We start from the raw sequence: 24921 nt of genomic DNA, 5'->3' as shown, positions 1-24921 counted from the left end.
TGCAGGGGTAGGTAGGCGGGCGTCCTGGGGACCGCTTTACCCAGGCTGGAGGCGTCTGGGAGGACAGCCCCGGCGTCTTTCTGGATGATTCTCTGTTCCCAGCCAGGGTCAGGAAAGCTCCTGGCTCCGTTAAGTCTCAGGCTGCCCAGCCTTGTCACTAATTAAAGTTTTAGTTTGTTTGGCTCTGGTTTTCCGTGACCTTTGATCCACAGCAGAAGAACAAAAACCATAGCTGGGGTTTATTGGCAGAATATCCGTGGCTCCCAACGTCTGAGGTTTTAGAGGGAGAGGAAATCCATTCTGAGAAGCCCAGAGAAAGACGCAGCCGCTCCCTGAGGACCAAGGTCCCACAATGCGCTTCCCTGTCCTCCCCCAGACGCGTCTGGGCATGGAAACAAACAGGACCAGCGTTTTTGACGACTCCCCTGGGGGTTTAAAATGAAATTAAGTGTAATAGTTATTTTTTCCATCCTAAATGTGACATTGCTCGCATAGAACATGGAACGTAGGAGGAGGACGGCGTCATCGCCTCTGGTCAGCTACAGCGTCCGGACAGCCTGGCATTTGGGTGCATTTCCCACCGTCCCGTTGTGTGTGGTGTGGTTTGTTGACCTCCGTGGACGAGAGCCCGTTCCAGGGCTGGGGGACCGCGTGGCCGAGGATCCGGTGTCCTCGCGGCAGCTCCCGTCTGGCTGCGGGTCCGTTCTCGGCCTCCAGGTCTCCTGCAGAAGTGACTTTAAAGTCCAGCGACCAGGAGAACATCCTTGGGACTGAAGACGTGGGACACAGGGCAGTTTTTTGACAAATCCCACGGAAACGGGGGCTCGAGGTCATGTTGTGGGCAGAGCTCAGAGTCCGCACACCTGACGAGCTCCACTTAGGGCAGGTTTCAGTCTGAACCAGGAGTGACGGCCCCGACCCGCGGTGAAGGTCCAAGGACTCAGTTGACGACAGCGCTGAGTATTGGGGCCGGCTCAGGGGGGCTGCTGACCCTGGTCCTGCTCAGGCCTATTGCTACTGAGCAGTCCGGGGAAGGTGCTTCCCCTCTCTGGGCTGGGTTCCCTGTGGAAGGACAGGATGGAGCACTGCACGGTGCCCTCCACCTGTGTGGGGCCTGGTGCAGGCCACTGTCACCCTCCCAGCCCCTCCCACCCTGAGGCCTTTTGGGGGAGTGGATGTGCCTGAGTGAGACTCTGAGCTGCATGGGCCTCTTGGTGCCCAGGATCACCCATCGGGGGCAGGGGTGACAGCGTCCTCTGTCCCTGCAAATAGGGATGAGGATGAGCCTCCCTTCCAGGCTGTGGGATGGGGCCATGCTTCCTGCATTTTCTCAACGGGCTTAGATTGGGGAAAAAAGAGGGCATGGACCTCTGTCTTCGATAGCAAAGCCCACAGATGAGAGCTGGGTCCGTGTCCCAGATGCCCTGAGGCCCCCCCCCCAACTGGAGTGTGAAGTGGCCTCGGTGGCTGCCGGTGGCTAGCCCCAGGTGGACTCTGGTCATTGTCCCAGCCACGAGATGCCCAGGCCATGCGGGCGGTAGCAGAGAGGGGCCCCACTCCCTCCTCGGGTCCCGGCTGGGCACAGGTTACCGAGGCAAGTCCACGAGAGACCATGTGGCGTCTCCTCCCCCGGGGGGCAACTCTGTGGGGACAGCTGCCCAGCGGATGGGGACACGGCCTTTCCTGCAAAACATGGGTGGGGGGGCACACAGAGCTTGAGTTCTGAGAAGGGTTCCTGTATGTGGGCCCACAGCTGAAGGGGTGGCGGCGTCGGGGGAGTGCCCACAGCCCGGTTCCCAGTCCCCAGTCTGTGCACGGAAATCGCTGGGGCTCTATGGCACATGGAGCCCAGCCCCCCAGAGATGCTGGGTTCCTTGTCTGGGGTGCCGCCTGGGCTCAGAGCTCCTTAGGGCTTTCCAGGCCATCGTCCGGTGTCACCAACACCGGGGGTGGTAACATGCCAAAGGCGGGGCCCCACCCCAGAGCTGCTGGTTCGGGGGTCTGGGCACAGCCTGAGATCCTGCATTCCTCAGGAGCCACCAGCACGCCCCCAGGGCGGAGGTGCTACAGGAGACGGGAAACGGGTGGGGGAGGGCGTGCCTGGTGGGTCGGTCCGTGGGGGGGGGGCGCGATCAGAGCAGAGGGCACTGCTGTCCTTCCCCTGTGCCTTTCTGTAGCATTCTCTTCCCCCGTTGTGACTGACGGCCGCCCCCTGCCCTGTCACCGATGGGGGGACACCCCGGGTGCCCTCGAGGAGCCTGCTCCGAGCAGCGTGTATTCTGATGGACCTCAGTATAGTCGCCCCCCGTTGTCATTCGCTCCAGCCCTTCCATGAAGCATCCTTAACGGGACGTCAGAGGTGTCCCTCCGTGCTTGCTGCCTCTCCATCACGCCTCCCGGGGCCCATGGCAGACACGACTGGTCGATCAGCAACCCCCCAGCAGTATCTCGAGCGCCTGCTGGATGTTCAGGCCGAGCCGGTGCCCCCGCAGTGGGGCGTCGGGGGTCCCGGTGGCTTTGGGCCGCTGTGAGGTCGCCGTCTGCCCCGTTCTTAGCGCGATCGTGGGCCGGGGGTGCCGCGTCCAGGCAGCCGGCCAGATCACCCGCGGGGATTACCTGCGGCACCTCTCCTCCTTCAAGGAAACAAAACCCTTCAGGACCTGGAACGTGTGTGTGTGTGTGTGTGGCTTGCTTTTTAAAAACATTTTATTTCTTATTAAAATGATATATCCACGCAAAAATAGTAAAGTAATAAAACAGATTGGTGTATGGTCACCGAATCCCACCAAGACCAGTTCATCCCCTTAGAGGCAATTACAGTGACTCCCCCTTAACCTCGGGGGATCCGTTCCAAGATCCCCGGTGGATGCCTGAGCCGTGGACAGAACTGAGTCCCTTGTGCTGGGTTTTCCTAGACGTTGTACTTGTGAGGAAGCTTAGTTTATAGATTAGGTACAGAAAGAGATTAACAATAATAATGGAACATCGACAACCACATACCGTGATAGAAGTTACGCGAACGTGGTCCTTGTTGTTCCCCCCCACCCCGGTGCCGGGGTGGGGACATGCCCCCGTGTGAAGATGGAGTGCGTGGAATGACTTGGGTGTGGGACAAAGCATGAGGCCACTTCTGACCACGGGTCAGAAGGGAGATCACCTGCCTCCAGACCTCGACTGACTGTGGGCAGCGGAAACCTCGGACCAGGGGAGACTACTGTGCGTTTTTTAAGTGGGCTGCACGCCCGACAGAGAGCCCAACACGGGGCTTGAACTCACGACCCTGAGATCAAGACCTGAGCTGAGGTCAGGAGTCAGATATTTAACCGACGGGGCCGCCCAGGCACCCCTGACAACTGTACGTTCTTGTCAGGCTTGTCTCTGTGTCTCTGCAGACCTGGGTCTCACACCCTCATGGTTCCCTGCTGCAGTGATGGGACCGTGCTGTTCGTGGCCCACTTTTTTCCTCACTTAGGTTGGGATATCCAGACCCGTGTGTTTCTCTGCCGGCTGCACGATATTCCATGACATGGATGCACCTTATGGGTCCAACCCTGACTCTGTGAATGAGTTTTGGATGCATCCGATCTCTCGGTCTTACGAACGAGGCCGCAGAGGCTGTTTGCCTGACCCACTTCGCTGCCGGCTTGCAGAGTTCTGCCCCGTAGCCTCCCGGAGCAGGCCTTGCTGGCTGAGGGATGCATGCGTTTAAAGTCTGGTGGATGCTGCCAGGTGGCCCGATTTACCATGGCAGGGGTGGGGTGGGGAGGGAGGGCCGCAGCCAGACGTGGGGCGGCCTCGACGGACTGCTCTGTCATCGTTTGTCCCTGTTGGAGTCTGACTAATGCCCCAGAGATGTCGTCCTCCTGATCGCTGGGCCCTGTGGGTACGTGACCTTCCGTGACAGAAGGGACTTTGCAGACGTGAAGGGTTTTAAGAGGAGGGGATCGTGCAGGACTGGGGGCAGTGTGATTATAAGAGTCCTAGAGGAGGTGCGCACAGGCTCAGAGTCAGAAGGCCTGACATTGGAGGCAGAGGTGGGTGAGGTGGCCTCTTGAAGAAGGAAGGAAACTGAGCCCCCCACCCCCAGCCTCTAGAAGGAACCAGCCCCGCCCGCCCTGTGACTCTCTAGAAGGGGCAAGCCCGTCCCCTTCCCCCGCTGCCAGGCGGTCAGCTTTTCCAAGCCCTGCAGAGCTGGGCTCTCTGTGCAGGGTATGTGAGCTTCCTGCCTCCGGGGGAGGGCCGGCCACCTACTAAGGACAGGCCTTGTGGTGGGCGAGAGCCATCTGTTCTGGCTCTGGCCTCCCGACATGAAAACCGAAGGAGATGCTGGGGAGTGGGTGCTAGATCCTGGGAAGGGGCCGGGGCTGGCCGAGGGCTCGCCTGGGGGCGAGAGGCTCCTGCTTCCCAGGCTGCATGCACCCCCAAACTTTCAGTCCTGCCCCAGAAGTCCAGGGGCTCCTGAGCGTGGGCCTGTGTCCCGTGTCCTCTGGTGCCTGGCGGGGGCCGGCTCCTGCCCACACCGCCACCACGCCACACCCCGTGGTGCCTCACCCTCGCACAGGGGTCAGGGGATGTGGGCTGTCGGATGTGATTAGGCTCGTGGCCTGTTTTGCTCCGCTGTGTACCACTCATCAGACAGAAGGCACAGAGCCTGTGACTCAGCCCCAGGCAGCGTTCCCACCTGGCACTCAGACAGGCACCTTGGATGACGTGGGAGACAGGAAGCTGGCCCCACACTGGCCACATGCAGGAGAGCCCTGCACCAGGGGTCCCAGGGCCCAGAGCAGGGCTGGGGCCGTTTCGCCCGTCCTCTCCTGAGCTCGCCGCCTCTCCAGAGAAGCCGGTGCTTCTTACAGGGCCCTGGAGGGAGGGACTTCAAATCGGTCTCCGTGATCTTTCCCCAGACTTGGTGACTATCGGGTATTCCCCTTCAGTGGGACCCCCAGCCCTCCTGCTACAGCGGGAGCCCGTTTCCTCCTCTTGGAGAGACGTGGTACGTGGTCCTGCTGTGTGCAGCTCTCCAGCCTCCGGTGAGGCTCGTGAACTCCCCGGGCTGTGTCTTCCACTCTGTAAAATGGGTTGAAAACAGCAGGTACCTGGTGGGGTCGCAAGGACAGGCAAGGGACGCCAGGTTGTCCTTCCTGGCACCTGAGAGCAGGCAGGGAGAGAGGTGCAGAGAGCAGAGCGAACCCCCTGCCCTTGACCCCCTGGTGGTCACCGAGCCTCCGTGTCCCCCGCCCCCGAGTGAGCTGCACCCTTGGTGCCGGGGACGGCCACGTCCACGTCAGTCAGACCTGGACAGTGTGGTTTTACTGGGGCTCGTTTCAGTCCAGCCTGGAATCCGGTGGGTGCTTGTCGCAAACTTCGCATTTGTTCCTGATTCCAACCCCCCCGGCCGTGCCCTTTGCCGTGTGACTTTGGGGTCCCTCCTGTTAGAGGCTCGGCCACGTGCTTTGGTCAGTGGCATGGGGTGGGTGTGGCGGCCGGCCCCCAGCTCGCCCCTCTTGGGCCCCTGCCAGCACCGTGACAGCATGACCTGGGGGTGGGAGACCCTGGGAAGCCCCCGATGCACCGGCGAGAATAAATAGTCACTTCAAGCCACCTCCTTTGGGGGGATTGCTACCTGGTGCCTAGCTGACTGATACACACCATCCCGCGGGTGGTTCTGGAAAGAAGGAGTCTCTGCTGCGCCCCAGCCATGCTGCACTGTTGACCCTTTGGGGAGAACACTCCTGATCTTCCCCATGTGAGTGTTCTGGGGCTGCCATGACAAAGTGCCGCCCTTGGGGGGGGGCCCTGAAACAACAGGAAGCCAATCTCTCCCAGCTCTGGGGGCAGAGGTCTGAAAACAAGGAGTGGGTGGGGCTGCACTCCTTGTGGAGGCTCCCGGGGAGGGTCCTTCCTGCTGCCTCAGCTTTGGGGGTCCCAGGGATTTCTTGGCTGGTGGCCACGTCCCCCCAGGCTCTGCCTCTGTCCTCATTTGCCCTCTCCCTGTGTTGGTGTCTGTGTCCCCTCTTCTTACAAGGACACATCCTTGAGTTGAGGAACACCCTAGCCCAATCTGACCTCCTCTTAATTAGATCTGCAAAGACCCTATCCCAAGTAAGGTCACGCTGAAGTTCCGGGTGGATGTGAATCTGGGGGTGGCCGGAGGGAGGGGTACGTCCTGATTCAACCCGCGGCACTCTGCACCACAGCTAGGCTCTTCCCGTGCTTATGAACCCCGGTCCGCCTGCTCCTTCACCTCCCGCAGGTCACAGCTCCTTGTCTGGGGAGTCAGCCTGTTCTCCAGAGAGCTGGGATCGGAGCTCACCACACACTCACTCAGGGCCCCGTCCCCCCTCCCCGCAAAGTGTCTTTAGTTCTTGGGGTCCCGTGGCCCTGCCTCAGCTTTCCTGGAGTTTTCCATGAAGCAACATCCACCCAAGGCATGCGGTGTGTGGACCTCACCAATGGCGAGATGGTAGGGGGGTTATCCCGTCACTGACGGAACCTGCCACGGCTCTCAAAACACCCCAGCCACTCCTCCGACTTGAGCTTCAGGCCTCCCACCCACTGGCGTCCCCCTGCCTCTCCCAAGTCCCACCAACGGGCTCTGCCAGCCAGTGAGCCGCCCAGCCCGGCTAGCGCCCAGGGAAGGGCCACCCTTGAGCGTGAGAGTCACGGCTTCCAGGCCGCCACCCTCGAGGCCGGAGGGAGAATTGGGTGGGGATGAAAATAACGGGCTGGGGGGGGGGACCCCCTCCCAGCAGGAGCACGCCACTGAGCTGAGTCTCCGCTCTGGAAGGATCCTTATAGTTGGCATGACAGCTCCTAAACGTAGTCTTCAGGGGATTTCGAAGAGCAGTTTGACTACTTGTGGTTTTCTCCTGACCTAGGTCTGTGTAAAGTGGGACTTGGCCGTGGTAATCAGGACTCCATTGCAAGCAACAGAGTCACAACTCAAATAAGTTCAAGACGAGAGGGGCTGGGTTGGTTCTTGTTTTGTGGGCTGCTGTCAGGCATGGCTGGGTCCAGGAGTTCAGATGATGTCAGCGCTTTCTCCCTCTCGGCTCTGCTTCCCTCTGTGTGTTCATGTCCTTTTCCAGCAGGTTCCCTGCATGGGGCAGGAAAGACCAGCAGGTCTGTGCTCACGTAATCCTTGTAGTTCTCAATCCAGAGGGAAGGAGAGAGCATTCTGACCAGCACGCACGTCGGAATGATCCGGAAAGGCTCTGAGCGGCCAGACTGGGTCACGTGTGCACCTCCAGCGTGATGCAGGGGGTGGAGGACTGATGCCGTGACTGCCGCAACGTGGAGTGGGGGAGGGACAGTCGGGGCATGGGAACCCTGCCCCAGCTTCGGTAGGGAGCAGGGCAGAGATTCACGTCCTCATGCGGGTGATGGATGCGGGCGAGCCGAGGCCCATCTCCTCCTACCGAGACAGGTTCCCCTGACGTCCTCAGGTTCATCCACGTTGTAGCAGGTATCAGAGGGTCGTTCCTTTCTGTGGCCGAGTAGTATTCCCGCGCACGGATGCGCCGCATCCATGCATCCTCTCCCCCGTGGGCGGGCATTTGGGTTGTTTGCACCTTTGTGATGAATTCCGCTGCCATGCACATTCACATACGGAATCTTGTGTGGACGTGTTTTCAGTTCTCTCGGGTGTCCACCTAGGAGCCGAATTGCTGGGCAGCATGGCGATCCTAGGTTTAACTCTTGGGGAATCTGCCGTGCTGTCTGCCACCGTGGCCGCCCTGTGTTAGGTTCCCACCGGCAGCGTGGGTGGATTCTGGTTTCTTCCTGTCCTCGGTGGCTCTCGTCACTGTTGGTCTGCTTCTCACCATCCCCGGGGGTGCGAGGGGGCATCTCCCTGATGGCTAACAATGGTGAGGTAAGAATGCACTTGTTGGCCATTCGTGCATCTTCTTGGGGGAGCTGTCTGCAATCTGCGTTTTTAACATTTGTGTTCTCTGCCCCGTCAGCTACGCTTGTTTGTTGGAGTCCAGGTCCCCATGTGAGGCTGAGCTCCCAGCGGGGGGGGGGGGGCAGTGGGGTGGCACTGCGTGCTGCCCTGTTTCTCAGCATCCAACAGGGCGGAGGGGGTGCCTGAGCCAGGGTTTGGGGAGGCGCTTCTGGAGCCGACCATGAAGCTATGTGGCGCTGACCTACGCAGCTCTGAGCCCTCGACCCCATGGTGCTGTCCTCGGGGAGCTGTGGGCCAGCCTGGGGACAGACCTGAGTCTGCGATTGTCACCAGGGAGACTCGGTCCCTCCTGCCCCAAGGCCCTGCTGAGCTCATCTGCTAGAGATGTTGTTGCAGGGCCTCCCCAGCGTGGGTCCCTCGGGGGAGGAGACTGCAGCTGCTCGGCACCCTGATCCCTCCTGCCCTCGGCTGCCCCCCAAGCACCCGGCAGGTGCAAGCGTGTCAGGGAGGCAGGAGGACGTCAGCCCTTGTCCCATCTCACCACAGCCTCTCCCCTGGCGCCCCCAGCCCTGGGCCCCTGGTGGGTGTGTAGACATAAGCGTCCCAGCTCTGCCACCTGGGCCTCCCTTGGCAGTCGATACCACCTGCTCTTGGCGGCGGGCGGCTGCGTGTGCGTTCTGTGGTGCTGTCAGGGGGGCTGGCGGTGGGGTGAACGGTGCCCCCAGATGCACAGCCCTCCAGAGCCTCAGAGGGGCGGCTCGGGTGCTGGGATTCACGACTCCTTTACCCCACGCTGGTGCTCTCAGCCCTGGTCTCTGCTGTGGCGGGAGGCGTCATGCCCCGCTCCCAGGTCCCACGGCCGCCTGGCCCCTGCCCTTCATGGCTCGGGCAGATTCATCACTTCCTCTCTCGGCTTCGAAAGCTGCCACGAGCAGGAATTTTCCTGGGGCAATGAGAAAAGTTAAAACGGGGCACTTTCCCTCCCTGCCCTGCTGGTACTTGGTCTGGCATGACCGTGCAGGGCTGGCTCGCGGCCCACCAACCCGTCCCCCTTCTTCCCAGGCACACCGCAGACCCTGCAGCAGGGTGGCCACAGGCTGGCACAAGCCAGTGGAGCGGGAGCCGGTGAGAAACGACCCTCCCCTCCGGGCCTGCAGCTTCATACACATGGCAGCCTTGGGAGCCAGTGTTGAGGATCCCCGGCCCTGGGGTCCCACGTCCCCACCTGGAGGGGAACCACGGTCCATTAGGAACACCTATTCATTTAAAAAAAATGTAATCGTGGTGAAATGTGTATAACATAAACTTTACCATCAGAACCATTTTTAGGGCACCTGGGTGGCTCAGTTGGTTAAGCGACTGCCTTCGGCTCAGGTCATGATCCCAGAGTCCCGGGATCAAGTCCCGCATCGGGCTCCCGGCTCAGCAGGGAGCCTGCTTCTCCCTCTGACCCTATCCCCTCTCATGCTGTTTCTCTCTCTCTCTCTCTCTCTCAAATAAATAAATAAAATCTAAAAAAAAAAAAAAAACATTTTTAAGTGGACGTTCAGCGGCATTAAGTACATTCATAATGTTGGGCAACCACACCCTCCATCTGCAGAACTTTCTCGTCTTCCCAGAGTGGAGCTGCTGTCCAAGGGAAACAGCAACCCCCCGCCCCACCCCCATCTACTCCCCGTCTTCTGTGGATCTGACTCCTCCGGGGGGGACCTCTCTCGTATGAGCGGAATCCTGCAGTGTTTGCCCTGTTGTGACGGGCTGACCTCGCTGGGTGTGGTGCCCGCCAGGTCTGTCCGTGCTGTGGCGGGCGTCACGAGAGCCTGCCCGTTGTCTGCATAGACCCCGCTCAGTGCACCCAGCAGTGGCCGCTCAGGTTGCTCCCGCCTTTTGGCTGCTGTGAACATGGGTGTGTCCTTTTATTTTCGTTGGTATTGGGGAAAATCTCCAATACATACAAAAGTGGAGAGAAGCGTCTATGACACCGTGGGCCACTCACCTGACTTGAGCCCTTTGCAGCTCATCACTCCTCTTGTTCACCTGACCCCTGACCCAGCCTGCACCCCAGGGTCGCTTTCGGAGCCAATTCTGGGCATCCTGCCATCTCCTCTCTAAAGATAAAAACAATTAAAAACATAAGCTCCACATCATCCCACCTGAAAAAATAGCACCAAGACCTAATCCCATTAAGAATCCAGCCGAGCCCTCATTCTGCTGTCGTTGGCTCCTGGGTCTCTTGAGTCTTGTTAAAGCTGCACTTGCCTCCCCACCCCCGACCTCTTCCCCTGGCAGGTGTGTTTGCTGAGCAAACCAAGCTGTTCTGTAGGATTTTCCACAGTCTGGGATTGGCTGAGTGCACCCAGGGTGGGCTTAACCTGCTGCTCGGTCCCGTGGATTCCCTGAAACTGGTAGTTAGACCCGGAGGCCTTATCAGAGTCCGATTCTGTTGGCTTGTTCCCGCAAGGACACGTCCCTCTTGGTGCGGGTCAGTGGTTGGCTGTGGCCACTGCCTGGTCCATTGTTTCGGGAACACCTGGTTTTGACTTGGCGTGAACAAGAAATCCATGTCTGTTCTGTCCAAGCCATTGTCCCCCCGGGCCTGTTTGTTACACGGTTGGCCCAGTCTGACAGATGCGCAGGTCGCTGCAGCTGAAGTCTATCCTGGTGCAGCCAGCCCAGCCCTCGGGGAGTCTGCTGGACACTCTCGAGGCTGCTGGCCAGTCCCCCAGGACACTGAGGGAGGAGGCCCTTCCGTGTGCTGGTTCACGTTCCGGCAGACGCGGCCACAGAGCCCGCTCACCATGACCCCAACAGGCAGAGGAGGGGGCCGTGCTGGCGTGTGGGACCCTGCGCCCAAGGCTCCTGATGTGAGGCTACAGTTAAAACTCAGCACCCCGTGTGCAGTGGGATCCTGTCTTTGCAAAGGAAAACAGATGTATGTGTTGATGAATATTCAAATGCTCGAATTTTGGCTTTGTGGCTGAGTCCCTGTCACTTACCCAAGTGCCCCAACTTCACCCATGCCTTCCCTGTGACCAGGATGGCGCTGTCGGCTCTGAGTGTGGTAAGCAGGGTGGGGCCTCGAGGGGTGGTCCCTGCCATGGGGGTCACGTGCCCTGTTCCCCTCTGCCCTCCACATGGCACAGGCAGGGCCCAGGAGGCCCTCAGCTCATGGAGGGCCTGGAACCACACCCAGGAGCCCCCTGGAGTAGGCACCCCATCCTCTTCCTGGACCCCAGGGATTGGCTGAGCTGGAGACTGTGACTGCTGAGGCCAGGCCCCAAACAGACTTTGAGGCAAGGTCTGTGGGGCCTGCTCTTCTCAAAGGAGCTGAGCACCTGCTGCTGGCACTGGGAATAAGAGAATTTCGGGGGGTAGAGGACCTTCCTCTGGGAGAGCTCACCTCTGCCCGTCTTCAGTGCCTCCTGTCCGGTCATCTCTGTAGACAACAGACTGGCATATCAGCAGCTGTAAGAGGAGTCTGGTCTCTGTTCCGGCACTTCTGAGTCTCCGGGATACAGTCCGGACTCCCTTGCTAAACGACAGTCCTCCTTGAATTCTGGCCTTGGGTCCCCCCACCCCCTGGCCAACATCCTGCACAGGTGCCCCGCCACCCTCTGGGCAGCCTTCCCCTTTGCACCTTCTGTTCCCTCTGCTTGGAATGGCCTTCCTTCAGCCCAGTGAGCTCCTACACAACTCTCAAGACCCAGTTCAGATGCACCTCTCTGAACTCATCCCTGACTCGGAGGAGGAGGGTTGGCTGCTCCCTTTCTGTGGTCCCTTTGTGTTGGCATCTGTCTTGAGGTGCAGGATTTTTTAATTTGTTGGGACCACGAGCTCCCTGAAGTCAGGGCTTTGCTTCTCTGTGCAGCAGGTACAGGAAGGAAGAGGGGAAGGAGGGGAGTCTTGCTGACACAGATGAATGTATCTAAGGAGTCCACGTCATGGGCTGTAGGATCAGAGCCTCAGTTTCCACTCCCAGGGCAGCAGAATGGAACAGGAGGATGTTCATGGAACACTCGACACATCCCTGCCACCGGAAAGCCCTCTGGGATTGCAGTAGTCTTCAGCCTGGGATCCTCCAGGCTGGTGTGGACCTACAGCCAGCTCATGAAACGACCTTGCAGCGGGCTCTGCGTCCTGTCTCACCACACCCAGATGCTGCTCCCTTGGGTTCTGGTCACGGCTCCGCCCAGCCTGCAGGTGACCACGCAGGTGCGCTGCTCACCTGGCAACCTCCTGGCAGAGACTCGCGGCAAATCCCCACCGAGCCTGGAAAACGTGTCCCTGCACACGAGCTGCTCTTTGTTGCAAACTCCTGAAGGGTGTGCCTGGCGGGTCGCTGTTGTTCACCTTGGCCGTGGCTGGTGCCAGCCGTGAGCCTCAGGGACCGGAGGGGTGGCGCTCTGGGGCTGGCAGGGGCCTGGGCACTCGTGGTGGCCCAGCTCTGCCTTGTCCCTGAAGATCGTGTTGCTCCACACGGGGTGGGGACCTCGGTCAGCAGCCGTCCGGTCACACGGAGGCCACCAGACCTGGCTCCCGCGCGGGCCTCTTGGTAGAGGTGCTTCACCGCTGGGCCTCCGTCTCCCTGCCCGTGGAACGGGCATTCCTCACTTCCATTTTAATCTTCATTTCCTCTTCTTCTGATTCTGTAACTTCCCGGGGTGATGTGTTTAACGCCCCCCCCGCCGGCCCGGTGCAGCACTGGTTGGCATCCCGCCTCCGCGGAGGGGACCCGTGTGGCCATCCCAGGTCCACACTCTGCTGTGCTCGCTTCCGAGGCAGCTCCAGATAAAGTCTGGGGGACAGGAACCTGCCACCAGGGACACGCTCGGGGATCACGGCACCCCTCTGCTGCCCTCGTGGCCTGACAAGCTCCCCTTCCCACCCGCCCGGCGGCTTCTGCAAAACTGTGCTGAGGTCACTGCCCCCCCACCAAGGGGGCCTCAATGGTGGGTCTCGGGGGGGCCCCTCGAGGCGAACCAGCCAGGGTGCTGTGGCCATGAACCTCCGTCCTCCAGCTGTCCCTGCGAGCCAGGTGCCCCGGGGTCTCTGTCCCCCCTTGGGGGCTGTGTGGGACCCGTTAGGCCCATGTCACAGCTGAGGAGGTAGAGCCGTGCTCCTGCTGAGCCTCCTGTGGTCCTGACGCGTCTCCTCCCCCTTGGCCCGCTGTGCTGTCCGGCTCGGGCTGCCGTGAGCTATCGCAGACTGGGGGCTCCTTGTTGGTGGGGACGGGGCTTCTGGTGGGGCGGTGAGGGGGCTCACGGGTGCACAGCAGCGTGGGCATGATAATGCCGCTGACCTGGGCACATAGTGGGTTGACCTGGCGAATTTGGTGGCGCATAGAACATAAACCGCAATGAGAAGGCTCACGGTGGCCTGAACGAGACAGACGCTTGTTTCTCCTGGGGAACGACCAGAGGGTGAGCGGGCCCCGTGCACACACCCTACTGGCCAGAACCGAGTGACACGGCCACTCGGCTGCTGGGGAGGCTGGGACACACGGTCCCCATTGTGGGAGGTCGTGCGCCCTGCTGCGTGTGTGTCCTTGCTTGGTCATCTCAGGAGACTGCAGGGAAGCATACACGGGTGGAGCGCTCTCCAGTGAGCTGCCCTCTCTGGCCCTTGGTGCCCTGTGGCAGGTTTTTCCAAAGTCTGTCCCGTAGTGAAAGTCACAGAACATATGTTTTGCCATGTTGACCGTTTTTAAGTGACCAGGTCAGCAGTGCTTCATATATTCACGTGGTCATGCGGCTGTCCCTGCCACCATCAGCAGAACTAGTCCCAAACTGACCCCCGCCTCCCCCAGCCCCACCACCCCCCAGCAGCTCTGTCTTCATGGATGGATGATGCCAGGCCTCACATCCGTGGGATATCCACGGGACATGTGGACATCCATGGGACATCTGTGGACATCCGCGGACATGTGGACATTTGCGGACATCTGTGGGACATCCGTGGGACATCCATGGACATGTGGACATCCATGGGACATCTGTGGACATCCATGGACATGTGGACATCCGTGGGCTATTCATGGACATGTGGACATCCATGGGACATCTGTGGACATCCATGGGACATCTGGACATCCGTGGACATCTGTGGGACATCCGTGGGACATCCATGGGACATCTGTGGACATCCATGGGACATCTGTGGACATCTGGGGACATGTGGACATTCGCGGACATCTGTGGGACATCCGTGGGATATCCATGGACATGTGGACATCCATGGGACATCTGTGGACATCCGCAGACATGTGGACATTCACGGACATCCGTGGGATATTCATGGACATGTGGACATCCATGGGACATCTGTGGACATCCACGGACATGTGGACTCCGTGGGACATCCGTGGGACATCCGTGGACATGTGGACATCCATGGGACATTTGTGGACATCCATGGGACATCTGGACATCCGTGGACATCTGTGGGACATCCGTGGACATCTATGGGACATCCGTGGGACATCCATGGACATGTGGACATCCATGGGACATCTGTGGACATCCATGGGACATCTGTGGACATCTGCGGACATGTGGACATTCGCGGACATCTGTGGGACATCCGTGGGATATCCATGGACATGTGGACATCCATGGGACATTTGTGGACATCCACGGACATGTGGACATCCGTGGACATCCATGGGACATCCATGGACATGTGGACATCCATGGGACATCTGTGGACATCTGCGGACATGTGGACATCCATGGACATCCGTGGGACATCCATGGACATGTGGACATCCATGGGACATCTGTGGACATCCATGGGACATCTGTGGACATCTGTGGACATCCATGGACATGTAGACATCTGTGGGACATCTATGGACATCCATGGGGCATCTGTGGACATCCGCGGACATGTAGACATTCGCGGACATCCGTAGGACATCCATGGACATGTGGACATCCATGGGACATCTGTGGACATCCGCGGACATCTGTGGGACATCCATGGACATGTGGACATCCATGGGACATCTGTGGACATCCGCGGACATGTGGACATTTGCGGACATCCGTGGGATATCCATGGACATGTGGACATCCATGGGACATCTGTGGACATCCGCGGACATGTGGACATCTGTGGATATCCGTGGGATATCCGTGGAACATCCACAGATATGTAGACATCCGTGGGACATCTATGGACATCAGTGGGGCATATGTGGACATCCACGGACATATGGACAGTCGCGGACATCTGTGGGACATCTGTGAGACATCCGTGGACATATGGACATCCATGGGACATCTGTGGACATCCGCAGACATGTGGACATTCGCGGACATCCGTGGGACATCCATGGACATGTGGACATCCATGGACATGTGGACATCCATGGGACATCTGTGGACATCCATGGGACATCTGTGGACATCCGCGGACATGTGGACATTCGCGGACATCCATGGGACATCCGTGGGACATCCATGGACATGTGGACATCTGCGGACATGTGGACATCTGTGGACATCCATGGGACATCTGTGGGATATCCGTGGGACATCCACGGAGATGTAGACATCCGTGGGACATCTATGGACATCCATGGGGCATCTGTGGACATCCACGGACATGTGGACATTCGTGGACATCTGTGGGACATCCGTGAGACATCCGTGGACATGTGGACATCCATGGGACATCTGTGGACATCCGCAGACATGTGGACATCTGTGGACATCCGTGGGACATCCATGGACATGTAGACATCCGTGTGACATCCGTGGACATCCGCGGACATGTGGACATTCACAGACATCTGTGGGACATCCGTGAGACATCCGTGGACATGTGGACATCCATGGGACATCTGTGGACATCTGTGGAACATCCATGGACATGTGGACATCCGTGGGACATCTGTGGACATCCGTGGACATCCGTGAGACATCTGTGGACATGTGGACATCCATGGGACATCTGTGGAACATCCATGGACATGTGGACATCCATGGACATATGGACATCCGTGGGACATCTGTGGACATCCGTGGGACATCTGTGGACATTTGAACATCCGTGGGATCGTACAGTGCCTGTCCTGCTGTGATGGGCTTCTCTCACTGGGCACGATGTCCTCGGGGTCCCTCCGGCTCTAGCAGGTGTCAGGGTTTCTGGCCTTTTCATGGCTGAGGAGTCCTTCTGCCATAGGGATGGGCCATGTGTGGTTTGCCCACCATCCCTCGAAGGACACTCAGGTTGCTTCCACCCTGTGGCTGCTGTGGACAGTGCTGCCGTGGACAGGTGTATATGGCTTCCTCTTGGAGACCCTGCTCTCCACACTCATTGGACTGTGCCCAGAAGCGGGACCGCTGGACCACACAGTGGTTCTCGGCTCCAGTCCTTGAGGAACCGCAGGGCTATTTCCCACAGCAGCTGCACCATCCTTTGTTCCTGCCGACAGGGCACCGGGCTCCACTTCCTCTGCGTTCTCGCCAACACTCGCCACCTTCTGGTTTTCTGATGGTGGCCGTCCTAACAGGCGTGCGCTGGTAGCACTTTGCTCAGCTTGTGTTAAATCTCCGTCACGCACCCAGCGGGGCAGGCGGGAAACCCAGGCCCAGCCAGGCACCTCCTCTCCCTGACTCACCCTGACCGGGCCCTGCAGGAGCCCCTCCTCAGGCCACCTACCCCGGTCCCTTCTCTGGAGCCTCACCCACTCCCCTTCTCTGTGGCCAGAATCCATTCCCAAAGGGCAGACTTCACTGTGGGACCAGCTTAGAACCTTTGGTGCTTCCCACCAGCAAGACCCCCCGAGCTCTGGCGTTCCTCCCGCCACGCTGCCCATCCGGGGCACTCGCCCTGCAGCCATGCCCTCTGGCTGCACGCCCCACCTGCCGTCCTTAACTGGGGCCCAGGCACCACTCCTTCTGGACCCCTCCTGGTCTGTGAACATTCTTAAGGGCAGCGCCGTGTCCCCCCACCCTCACCCTGTCCCACCGCCCACCATAGGTGTGAACCAGTGCGGGCTGAGTGAGAAGTCAGGGTGCTGGCCCCCACCCTTCCCCGCTCTAGGCTGCCCCTCTCTGCTTTGGAGAAGGCTTCCTGGGCCTTGCAGGTGGGAGGAAGCTCAGGCCCTGGATGTCCACTCACTACTCCACAAGGTCCTTATTGGAGAAGGCAGGAGGGTCAGAGTGGGGACAGGAGACCACAGATGGGACAAGGCAGCAGAGGTTGGGGAGCAAGCGGAGTGCCATCACCTGTCTGAGACTCGGTCTCCCTGTGTGTAGGGTTGCTAGTGACCGGCCTGCCCCCAGGCTGTGTGTCTCGTTAGTGGGACCGCCCTCCCAGTAGGGCTCCCGGAGCCTGTTTCGGGGCAGCGGGCCTTCCCCCAGCACAGGCTGTGATGCTCCCACAGGCGGACGGACATCCGTGGGGAGGGCAGACGCGTGAGCCCGAGTGGGACGTCTGGGGGTGCCCGAGACTCGCCCAGGACCCCGTGCCTGAGGGGGCCCAGCCGATCGGGTCTGCCCTCCCCTTGTGCCCAGGACCCCAAAGGGTCTGTGACGTCAGCTTGTGCTCAGGCAGAACCGGGCACCACGGCCCCAGCTGCTGTCCCGTGGTGCCCCGGGCCACGCTGCCAGAACCATCCACACCCGCGTCCCCGCTGCAGACAGCAGCCTCAAAGGGGAAGATCCACCCTCCCCGGTGGGTCTCCAGCCTCCCCGCAGCCGCCTCTTCCCGGACACGCAGCTCTCACCCCTCCCCTCGCTGAGCCACACTGTCCTTGTCTATGAGGTGGACAAGAGCGCCCACCCCACACGGCATCCTGGGCACTAAATGACGAGCCCACGTAAAGCTGGAGGGACACGTCTGCGGGGAATCCTGTGTCCTCCTGGGACATGTCTGTGGGATTTCGTGCAACCCATCCTCGCTTCTCTGAGCCTCAGTTTTCCCATCTGTTAGACAGGACAACAGCACTGATCTGGCAGGGCTTGGTACAGTGCCAGGCACGGAGCAGGAGACAGGAACTGGGGGGTCCTCATGCCCCTGCCCCCAGTGGGGCTGCAGCTCCGGACGCTCTGGGCCCTCCTATGGTGGCCTACGGATGCCGCACAAACGGAAAAATCGGTGGCTTGAAACATGTTTATTATCTTGTGGTTCCAGGGATCTGAAGCCTACATCAGCCGTGAGCTGGGCTGGTTCCTTCTAGGGGCGCCGGGAGCATCCCCTGACTGCCTTTTCCGGCTTCCAGGGGCGCCGCATCCCATGGATTGTGGCCCCTCCTCAGCCCTCCCAGCCAGCAGCTCCGCTTGGTCACCGGGCTCACTCTCCAACCTCTGCGGCCCTATCCGTCCTCTCACTCTGACCCTCCCGCCTCCCTCCCGTCCGCCAGGGACCTTGCGGGGACATGAAGTCCCCCTGGGCAGTCCAGAAAATTTTCCCACCTCCAGATCCCTAACTAAAGCACACCTACGGGATCCTTCCGCTGTGAGAGGGGACACCCAGGTTCCAGGGCATGGACGTCTTGGGGCCGTGATTGTGCTGACCACCCATTTTCCGGGCCCGCCGTCTGTGGGCAACAGTGGATCCTCGTTGGAGGGAGCGAGGCCTCGGCCCCGAGTGTGGACTGGCCTTCTGGGGGTCAGGCTGTCGGGGGCAGCTGGGGTGAGGGCTGGTGTCTGGGGAATGTGCCCCTCGCCCCCGGAGTGCCCCGGGCCCACGACCAGCTCGGACGGGAAGGGATCCCATCTGCCCTTGCACTAGCCTCCACGAAACTTGGGTGTTTTCGTAGCTGGGCGTTCTGGCCCCGGTGGCGGGAGCTTCGGGCCATGAAGCACCACTGGGTCATGGGGCCGCATAGGCCAAGAACATGGCTCGTTTCAGGTGTTCATTGAGAGGCATAGCACGTGCCTGGCGCTCAGATGTGATTTGTAAGTAATATTTCCAAATAATGGGTCTTCTTGGTGGCCCCAGGAGCTGTGGCTCCCGTATCGAAAACCATCCCAAGGGGGCCCTCGCCTGCCTACCTTGGGCACAGGGAAGCCCGCCGACTCCGAGCTTCCCCACGTCTCTGGGCCCGCCACCCTGCATCGCTGGGACAGCGCGGCCCTGTTGTGAGAGGTGCGTGTGGGCAAGGCTGGCTGTGGGTGCTGCCTGGCCTGGGAGATGCCCCGCTGACCTTGGGGGACCCCCGAGAACCAGCAGGCCCATTGTTTCTGTTGGCAGCAGACTCAGGGCAGCCCTGAAACCAAAAGGACAGCTGGATTTTTTTCCCCCACCACCCGATTTTGCTGGATTCGTGTCTGATTTCCTGGGACCGTCCACCAACAGACCTGGGTTTTGGCTGTTTTTGGTGGACTTGGACACTGGTGTCCTGGCTTATGTTCAGGGTGTTTGTTTTGGGTCAGGGTCCTATCAGGTGCTCTGAGCAGGAGACCAGGGGAAAGGGAGCCCCGGCCCCTCCATGGTCAGTCCTGGCTTACGGCTGCGTGTCCGCCAAGCCTTGCTGATGGTTTGGGGTGAGGGGCACGCTATCTCCCACGGTTGGCTGGTGGTTCTTCCTCATTTTCCTCTAATTAAAAATGTTGTTCTGACCTTCATCACCTGCCACCCACTAAGGGCCCAGTGGCCTTCTCGGGTCTCCCTCTGAGATCCACCCTCACGGCAGCCCCGTGACCCACCGCAGCTCTGCTCTCGCCTGCAGGGACGAGCCCGGGCCCTTTGCAACAATGTTGGGGGCCCACCAGTCTGGCACTGCCAAGCTCCCAGCCTGGCGGCGCTCACCGGCCTCGCTGACACGTTGTGCGCTGGGAATGCGGGGGACCATGAGGTGAGGTGTGAGCCGGTCTGCAGAGCAGGTGATGGGACGGTTTCCAGGTGGCAAGTTCTGATGCGTTGTCTGCTCCAGATTAGGGAGGAATGAGAATATAACATAAATCACGTGTTGAAACACGTAAACACAGGGCGGACGGGCAGCCGCCGCACTGAGCAGGGACGGGGCGCACCCCGAGCTTGACAGCCGGCCCCTGCCGCCACCACCAGCCCCCTGCGGCCGCGATCCCGGCGAGCCAGGCCAGGCCGTGTTTACCGCGGTGCTTATGCGTTTGACCCCCAAACGCACGCGAGGCCGGGCTACCGTCTTATCAGGCTCCCTGCGGACGCGTCACCTCTGGGGTGCTTGAGTTTCCCCCGTGAGCGCTGCGGGCTATGTCGGGAGATCCCCACGGCGGGGTGATTTTTAGGAACATGTGTGCCGTGTCCTAGCACTGACCGCACTGTGTTTACGGGAGGGAATGCCCTTGATTTCAGGAAATGCTGAAGAATCTAGAGCTTAAAGCTCTTACCTCCCCGGGGGCCCGAACCCCACTCGCTCTCCAGCTCTGAGGGCGTCTGGGGGTGCAGCAGGGAGTGGGGGCAGGTGGAGGCGAGGCGAGGGCTGTGGCGCCTGGTGCCTCTACGTCTACGGAGCTGCTGGCTTCGCTGGGCCTCCCCGGGTGGCTGGTGAGGAGAGAGCCCCAAATGGGGTTCGGGCAGTCTGCGGGGAGACCTCACACTTCCCGGCACCTCCCTGGGGGCCTTCAGAGCTGTAGTCTCTGCTGACTTGATTGCTGGTCTTCTCCAGACTCCACTGTTTCAGTTCATATGTGTAACGATGAAACACTTGGACGGATATTTAGATTTCTGGTGCTTCCCGGCCCACTCTTCGGGGTGCAGGCCCAGCTCCAGGACGGTGACGGGAGAGTGGTCCTGGCACAGGGTCATCCGCAGGTGCGACCCGCTCCGCGCAGACCCGTGTCTGCCCCCCGCATCTGCTCCGGGGCCGCATCCCACCTCCCCACCTGGCTGCGCAGCCCCTGCCTGTCCGCTGACGGTCGGTCGTCTGGCCGCGCCCAGTGCTTGCCCTGTCCCAGCTGTCATGGGTGTGACTCGCCCGTGACGTCACTGTCCCCACACTCAGATGAGGAGACAGACCTGCAGGTGCGCAGCTGAAGTCCTGGGCTTCCTTCCCCCCCTGCCCTCAGGTGTCTGGCTGGGTGCCGCCACCTGAGGGCACGAGGAGGGCCGAACCAGCATCCCTGCGAAAGCGGGGCAGAGACTGGTCCCTGCAGGTGGCTCACAGTGCCCCGGTCTCTGCTGCTGGACCGGCCTGTGCCCCCTGGGCCGCCTTGCCGATGCACGGCTGTCCCTGAGGGAGCGGCTCCCGGGGCGGCTGCTGGCAGGACGTCAAGCCCCAGGGCTGGCCACACGCCCTTACAGCTGTCATGCTAGTGAGAGGGGCGTCATGATCCACTCTGCCCACGGGGGGAGACCGAGGCCCTGAGCCAGCAGCCCGCTCCTCCCCAGCTCCAAGCCCCTCGTTCCCTGGACATGGGGACGGGAGGTAGCAAGCCCGCCCCCCTGGCCCTCTGCGGAGTGCCCCACTAGAACCTTCTGCAGGGTGGGCACCCAGGGCGCCAAGCCGGGCCCCTTGAGCCAGGACCCTACGAGGGTTGGCTGCCTGGGGAAGCCTGCTCTTTTCTCTCAGGGGCTGGCTCCAGTGGGCGACCCAGAAGGGACTGACAGAGGCTTTGGTTTCTCCCCGATAGGCCAGTCCCAGGGCGGGGCCTGTGGGACACAGACGCCTGCAGACTCTGGTGGGGCCGAGGCGCCCCACGAACGGTGTCCTGTGAGCATCTGGGGTCAGCATCTTGGGGTCAGCCACTCATCACCAATGCTCTCAGCACCCCTTCCCCACAAGCTCGGGGTTCGAGGGTCCGGAAAGCAGGAGCTGGGAGGGACAGGGATGCTTGGTACCTAAAACTGCCCCCTTCCTCCCATCTGCCCTGGGTCCCGCCCCCCTTGTTTCCACCGAGCCCGGCTGGCACCTGGCAGGCCACGTCCCCCTCCTTTGATGAGGCCACTCTCACAGAGTGCCTTCTTTGCTCTCTAGAATGTTCTGTGCCTAGCTGGAAGGCAGGTCCTCATGACTCCGTCCCCTGCTCTGAAGTCAGATCGCATTGTTGACCCCTGACCCCGGGCCACTGGGCGGCGCCCCCCTCGCCTCCTGCAGGGTAGATGCAGAGCCGGCAGGTGCAAAGCTGGGATGCCCATCCATGTTTGACGTTCAGAAGAGTGTGCCCTGTGGTGCCGCTCCCGACAGTCACAGTGACCCTGGGAAGCAGGCAGCATTGTTTTCCCATTCTACAGATGGGGAAACGGAGGCCAAGCGGACAGTGAGCCCCGACTGCTCAGCTGTGACCGCAGCAACGGGTGCCCGGACGGGGGCCGTGTGGGAAGGGCAGGGTGTTGGTGGTCTGCCGCCGAGGGTGGAAGCTCCAGCCTGGCTGCGGGGTGGCTGAGCGCCACCCGGGTCGGGGGAGGGGAGGCCGGGCTGGATGCGCGCTGGCCGTGGCCACGACAACAGCAGCAGCAGCGCGGCCCTCCTGCGGGGCCGTGTGTGCGGACTCCCTGGGTCCCCCGTCCTATGTGTCTGGCTGGGGTGGAAGCCAGCCACCTCCCTGGCCGCCTGGGGGCTGCCGCTGGGCCAGCCCACGTGCCTGCCTCCAGAACATCGCTGCCCTTCCACAGATGGAGCCACGGCGATGGGGAGCTCACCCCTTGGGCAGCTGGTGGCTAGAAGCCCGAGGCCCTGGCCGAGACTGGCATCCCTCCCACAGAAAGGGGGAGAGGCTGAGGAGGGGTCTGGACGGGCACGGGTGGGTGACTGCCGCGGGGGGCCCAGCAGCAGGGATGGAGGCCCGGGGAGGGCGGGCTGCTAGAAAGAGGGTGTCTCCTGTAAATGGCCTTTGCCCCCATCTGTCCCATCACAGAGCCCCTGGGAGAAGCAGGCCCACGGGGGAGACCCACGGGGGCGCAGGTGGGAGCACAGAGCACGGCCCCATGGCATCCTGCCGCCAGGGCTCCCCTCGGGCCTGGCCTTGCTTATTCTGTGAACAAACGTGTTGATTCGCTGCGTGAGCAGTACTGGGCCGGGTACCAGGACCCAGGAGGGCAGACCCCAGGCGAGCGTCTGTCCATGCGAACGGCATCCTCCGTGAGCGCCCATCAGCCCTCGTCCTCGCCTTTGCCTCTGCTGTTCTGTCCTGTCCATGAGTGGATATCTCAGTGCCCGCCGTGCACCAGACTCTGCCCTCCACTGGACGGTCACGGTGCTGCTCCCGAGGAGCGGGGTCGGGGAAGGAGATGTTCCTGGAAAACCGCAGAAGTGTATTGATTGAGCGGCTCGACAAGTGCCCATGTTGGCACCTGGTGCCCGGGGTTAGATGCACGGCCTCCGGGAGCTTGTGGACTAACTAGGAGTACAAGCTAGGAGGTACGAGCCTCCGTGGCTCTGGGAGCTTCTAAGCAGGGTGGGGAGAGGGAGGGGACCCGCCCAGCCTGGGGAGAGGACCAGGCAGGAAGGACTTGCCAGGAGAAGCGCCTGGTCAGAGATCGTCTGGCCGGGCTGGGGGGATTAATCCTGGCCCTTCCTGAGTCGGAGGCCGCATGACGTCACCAGAGGGCAGTGAGGCGGTCATGAGGGGGGCGGGTTTCGTGGGCGTGAGGACAGCGCACTTGCAGCCCCACACCCACAGGGGCCCTGCTCTGGGGTTCAGTGCCCTGCCTGCCCATCTTGAAACTTCTAGCCTCGGTGTCTGCGTTGTTTAAATATAGTGTGATGGGTGGGGGGGCGCCTGGGTGGCTCAGTCATTGAGCGTCTGCCTTCGGCTCGGGTCATGATCCCAGGGTCCTGGGATCGAGCCCTGCATTGGGTTCCTGCTTGGTGGGAAGCCTGCTTCTCCCTCTTCCTGCCTGCTTCTCCCTCTCCCGCTCCCCCTGCTTCTGTTCCCTCTCTCGCTGTGTCTCTCTCTCTCAAATAAATAAGTAAAATCTTTAAAAATAAATAAAGTCTGATGGGGCCACGAGCCGCAGTCTTGGAGCCTTGGCTCCCATGGGACAGGTGCTGGGCCACCAGCCCCTGACCTCTCCTGCCCCCGGCCTCCCCTCCAGCATCCTGCAGTGGTGACCAGGTCGTGTGGGCGAGGGAGCCCACGTTCCACCAGTGCCCACTGCCCCCTTGGGGTCCTGGCACTGGGGGCCACCCTGAGCGGACAGGGTCACAGCACGTTTGGTGGGCTCCGTGGCAGGGGCCCCTTGTTCCCCGTCAGGCCCAGGCATGTCGGGGCGTGGAGATTTGCCTTCCCGTTTGCTTGTCCCCTGGAGGCCGGGACAGCAGGCCCCAGGGAGGGGAGAGTGACCGCAGGGCCCATTTGTCACTCGCACTGGGCCCCCCGTGGGCACATCCAGTGCGTGATCCCCTTCGCTGCCCTGTTGACTTGGCGACGCTGGACGCAGCCCCAGGCCGGACCGTGCTGTGCCCCCACCCTCTGGTGTTGCCGTGCCAAGGTTCCTGGGGAGCGCGCCCAGACATCACGGCCAAACGGGTTCCTTTACCAACTGAATGTGCCCGAGTGTCATTTCAAGAGCAGGTTGGGGCAGGGCACTAGGTAGGCAAACCGCAGACGACCGGGCATGGCTTCCCCAACTGGGTTTTCTGTAAATATGTGTTCCGTGGGGCGGGCCAGCCCAGCCCAGCCCAGCCCAGCCCAGCCCAGCCCAGCGTGCCTGAGAAGGACACCACCATGTGTGTTAGCTCTTCATGCGTTCAGGATATGCCCATGCCCAGCCCCCCACCCCCTGCCCCCACCTCCCTGCCCCCATCCCCCTCCCCTCATCCCCCTGCGCTTCATCCCTCTGCCCCCCAACCCCCGGCCCCCCATCTCCCAGCCGCCCATTCCCCTGGCTCCCCATTCCCCTGCCCCCAGCCCCCCAGCGCCCCATTCCCCTGTCCCCCACCCCCCTGGCCCCCATCCCCCGGCCCCCCATTCCCCTGACTCCCATTCCCCTGCCCCCTCCCCGCCCTCCATCTTCCTGCCCCCCATTCCCCTGGCCCCTATTCCCCTGTCCCCCATACCCCTGCCCACAGTGGTGCCCCTACCCCCCTGGCAACCATTCCCCGGCCCCCTTCCCCTCACCCTCCATCTCCCTGACCACCATTC

At 61.2% G+C, this 24921-nt stretch overlaps 1 protein-coding gene across 4 annotated transcripts in view; it reads left to right on the top strand.

The window, feature by feature from the left end:
* Nucleotides 1-24921, top strand: part of JPH3 (junctophilin 3) — a 159691-nt gene that overhangs the window by 115565 nt on the left and 19205 nt on the right. The gene's annotated exons all lie outside the window — the stretch shown is intronic.

Source organism: Mirounga angustirostris, unplaced genomic scaffold (genome assembly GCF_029215605.1).
Source record: "Mirounga angustirostris isolate CCGP_5_RB_7025 unplaced genomic scaffold, mMirAng1.0.hap1 SCAF_16, whole genome shotgun sequence".
Classification (NCBI taxonomy): Eukaryota; Metazoa; Chordata; class Mammalia; order Carnivora; family Phocidae; genus Mirounga; species Mirounga angustirostris.
This window is presented reverse-complemented; position numbering and strand designations above follow the sequence as displayed.